This window comes from Arachis ipaensis, chromosome B6 (genome assembly GCF_059453495.1).
Source record: "Arachis ipaensis isolate K30076 ecotype BB chromosome B6, ASM5945349v1, whole genome shotgun sequence".
Lineage (NCBI taxonomy): Eukaryota > Viridiplantae > Streptophyta > Magnoliopsida > Fabales > Fabaceae > Arachis > Arachis ipaensis.
The window spans coordinates 114561695-114566218 of NC_142441.1; the positions used below are offsets into that span (position 1 = coordinate 114561695).

The 4524-nt window shown below is 36.0% G+C and overlaps 1 non-coding gene across 1 annotated transcript; it reads left to right on the top strand.

Moving 5' to 3' along the window:
* Positions 1-569: 569 nt before the first annotated feature.
* Positions 570-677, top strand: LOC148562376 (small nucleolar RNA R71). Its single transcript, XR_015888009.1, has one exon. It is a non-coding gene; the product is annotated as a small nucleolar RNA R71 (small nucleolar RNA).
* The last annotated feature ends 3847 nt before the right edge of the window (positions 678-4524 follow it).

Consider the following 4524-nt stretch of genomic DNA (forward strand, 5'->3'; position numbering starts at 1 on the left):
AAATTAGAAGCATTTTGTTCAGAGTTCTCTGTCTGTTGCTGAGTTGATGATGGAAAAGGCTTGCTATTGCTAAACCTGTTTCTTCCACCATTATTAAAGCCTTGTTGGGGCTTTTGATCCTTCCATGAGAAATTTGGATGATTTCTCCATGTTGAGTTATAGGTGTTTCCATAAGGTTCACCTAAGTAATTCACCTCTGCTATTGCAGGGTTCTCAGGATCATAGGCTTCTTCTTCAGAAGATGCCTTTTGAGTACTGTTGGATGCAGCTTGCATTCCATGCAGACTCTGAGAAATCATATTGACTTGCTGAGTCAATATTTTATTCTGAGCCAATATGGCATTCAGAGTATCAACTTCAAGAACTCCCTTCTTCATAGGCGTCCCATTGCTCACAGGATTCCTTTCAGAAGTGTACATGAACTGGTTATTAGCAACCATGTCAATGAGTTCTTGAGCTTCTGCAGGCATTTTCTTTAGATGAATGGATCCACCTGCAGAAGTATCCAATGAAATCTTAGATAACTCAGACAGACCATCATAGAATATATCCAAGATGGTCCATTTTGAAAGCATGTTAGAAGGACACTTTTTGGTCAACTGTTTGTATCTTTCCCAAGCTTCATAGAGAGATTCACCTTCTTTCTGCCTGAAAGTTTGAACATCAGCTCTAAGCTTGCTCAGCTTTTGAGGAGGAAAGTACTTGGCTAAGAAAGCCGTGACCAGCTTATCCCAAGAGTTCAGGCTGTCTTTAGGTTGAGAATCCAACCATAATCTAGCTCTGTCTCTTACAGCAAAAGGGAAAAGCATGAGCCTGTAGACTTCAGGATCTATTCCATTAGTCTTAACAGTATCACGTATCTGCAAGAATTCAGTTAAGAACTGAAAAGGATCTTCAGATGGAAGTCCATGAAACTTGCAGTTTTGCTGCATCAGAGAAACTAATTGAGGTTTCAGCTCAAAGTTGTTTGCTCCAATGGCAGGAATGGAGATGCTTTTTCCATGTAAATTGGAATTAGGTGCAGTAAAGTCACCAAGAATCTTCCTTACATTATTATTATTTTCGGCTGCCATCTCCTCTGCCTGTTCGAAAATTTCTGAAAGGTTATCTCTGGATTGTTGTATTTTAGCTTCTCTTAATTTTCTCTTCAGAGTTCTTTCAGGTTCTGGATCTGCTTCCACAAGAATGTTCTTATCCTTGCTCCTGCTCATATGACAAGGAAGAATGGCCAGAAAAATGATAATAATAATAGAGATCCTTTATACCACAGTATAGGGATCCCTTTGTAAGTAGAAGAAGAGGGGGAGATAAAGGATGTGATGTAAAGGAAGAAACACAACTGTGAGGATTGGAATGTGAGATGAGATGTTAGGACATGAATGAATAAATAGAATGAGATGGGGAAGGGATAATTTTCGAAAATTATTTTGAAAAAGAGTTAGTGATTTTTGAAAATGGTTTTTTTGAAAAATTGTTAGTAATTTTCGAAAATTAAGTTTTAAAAATTAAAATAATTAATAAATTAAAAAGAAATTTTGAAAAAGGGGAGAGATATTTTCGAAAATGAGAGAGAGAAAGTTAGTTAGGTGGTTTTGAAAAAGTTAAGAAACAAACAAAAAGTTAGTTAGTTAGTTGAAACAAATTTTTGAAAAAGATGAGAAGTTAGAAAGTTTAGAAAAGATATTTTGAAAAGATATTTTTGAAAAAGATAAGATAAGAAGATATTTTTGAAAAGATATGATTGAAGTTAGTTTTGAAAAAGATTTGATTTTTTAAAATCTCAATTAATGACTTGATTCATAAGAAATCACAAGATATGATTCTAGAACTTAAAGTTTGAATCTTTCTTAACAAGCAAGTAACAAACTTCAAATTTTTGAATCAAAACATTAATTGTTTATGTTATTTTCGAAAATTTAGTACAAAAATAAGAAAAAGATTTTTGAAAAATATTTTTAGAATTTTCGAAAATAACTAAGAAATTTGAAAAAGATTTGATTTTTGAAAAAGATTTTGAAAAAGATAAGATTTTCAAATTGAAAATTTGATTTGACTTATAAGAAACAATTTGATTTTAAAAATTTTTGAAAAAGTCAACTCAATTTTCGAATTTGATGAGAGAAAAAGGGAAAGATATTTTTTTGATTTTTGAAATTTTTATGAAAAACATGAAAAATATGCAATGCATGAAATTTTTAGATCAAAACATGTGATGCATGCAAGAATGCTATGAATGTCAAGATGAACACCAAGAACACTTTGAATGTCAAGATGAACATCAAGAACATAATTTTGAAAAATTTTTAATGCAAAGAAAACATGCAAGACACCAAACTTAGAATTCTTTAATGCTTACGCACTAAGAATTCAAGAATGCATATGATAAACATGAAAAGACACAAAACAGAAAATCATCAAGATCAAACAAGAAGACTTACCAAGAACAACTTGAAGATCATGAAGAACACTATGAATGCATGATATTTTCGAAAAATGCAAGATGCATATGCAAGTGACACCAAACTTATAATGTGACTCAAGACACAAACAAGAAACAGAAAATATTTTTGATTTTTATGATTTTCTAATTTTTTTGGATTTTTATTTTATATTTTTCGAAAATTAAAGGAAAAATATGGATTCCAAAATTTTTAATATGAATTCCAGGAATCTTGCCATGTTAGTCTAAAGCTTCAGTCCAGGAATTAGACATGGCTCACTAGCCAGCCAAGCTTTCAATGAAAGCTCCAGTCCAAAACACTAGACATGGCCAATGGCCAGCCAAGCTTCAGCAGGTGATCGTGGATCAACAGCGGGTAGATCAGGAACAGTAGCAGGTGGATTAGCTCCAACTAGCTTGCTCTTGATAACCAATTGCAAGCCTCAGTCCAAATGAATTTAGACATGGCTTTACAGCCAGCCAGGCTGCAACATATAATTACATGGGCTGGAGTGATTAGTTGAATACCAATCCCAAAGTAGTTTGGGTATGGCTTTACAGCCAGATATGATTCAACATGTTCCATGAAACACTAGAATTCATTCTTAAAAATTTTGAAGCCATAGAATAATTTATTTTTGAAAACATTTTTTTTTTCGAAAGCAAAGGAGAAATTTTTGAAAAATATTTTTGAAAAATTTTTGAAAAGAAAACAAAAAGAAAATTACCTAATCTGAGCAACAAGATGAACCGTCAGTTGTCCAAACTCAAACAATCCCCGGCAACGGCGCCAAAAACTTGGTGCACGAAATTGTGATGTCACATTCATAATTTGTCACAACTTCGATACAACTAACCAGCAAGTGCACTGGGTCGTCCAAGTAATACCTTACGTGAGTAAGGGTCGAATCCCACGGAGATTGTTGGTATGAAGCAAGCTATGGTCACCTTGTAAATCTCAGTTAAGTTGACTCATATGGGCTACAATATATTATGTAAATAAAACATAAAGTAAGGATAGAGATACTTATGTAAATCATTGGTAGGAATTTCAGATAAGCGAATGGAGATGCTTTTCGTTCCTCTGAACCTCTGCTTTCCTGCTATCTTCATCCAATCTGTCTTACTCCTTTCCATGGCTGGCTGTATGCAAGGGCATCACCGTTGTCAGTGGCTACATCCCCTCCTCTCAGTGAATAATATGCTCACGCACCCTGTCATGGCATGGCTATTCATCTGTCGGTTCTCGATCATGCTGGAATAGGATTCACCCTCCTTTTGCGTCTGTCACTAACGCCCAGCACTTGCGAGTTTGAAGCTCGTCACAGTCATTCAATCATTGAATCCTACTCAGAATACCACAGACAAGGTTTAGACCTTCCGAATTCTCTTGAATGCCGCCATCATTCTAGCTTACGCCACGAAGATTCTGGTTAGGAGATCTAAGAGATACTCATTCTAGCTTAATTCATGTAGAACAGAAGTGTTTGTCAGGCACGCGTTCATAAGGGAGAAGGATGATGAGCGTCACACATAATCATCACCTTCATCACGTTCTTGGGTGCGAATGGATATCTTAGAAGAGAAATAAGAAGAATTGAATAGAAAACAGTAGTACTTTGCATTAATCTTTGAGGGACAGCAGAGCTCCACACCTTAATCTATGGAGTGTAGAAACTCTACCGTTAAAAATACATAAGTGAAGGTCCAGGCATGGCCGATATGGCCAGCCCCTCTGATCTAAGAACCAGGCGTCCAAAGATGCCTAATACAATAGTAAAAGGTCCTATTTATAATAAACTAGTCACTAGGGCTTACATGAGTAAGTAATTGATGCATAAATCCACTTCCGGGGCCCACTTGGTGTGTGTTTGGGCTGAGCTTAAGTGTTGCACGTGCAGAGGCCATTTGTGGAGTTGAACGCCAGTTTCTGTGCCAGTTTGGGCGTTCAACTCTGGTTTTGGATCCTTTTCTGGCGCTGGACGCCAGATTTGGGCAGAAGGCTGGCGTTGAACGCCAGTTTACGTCGTCAATTCTTGGCCAAAGTATGGACTATTATATATTGCTGGAAAGCCCTGGATGTC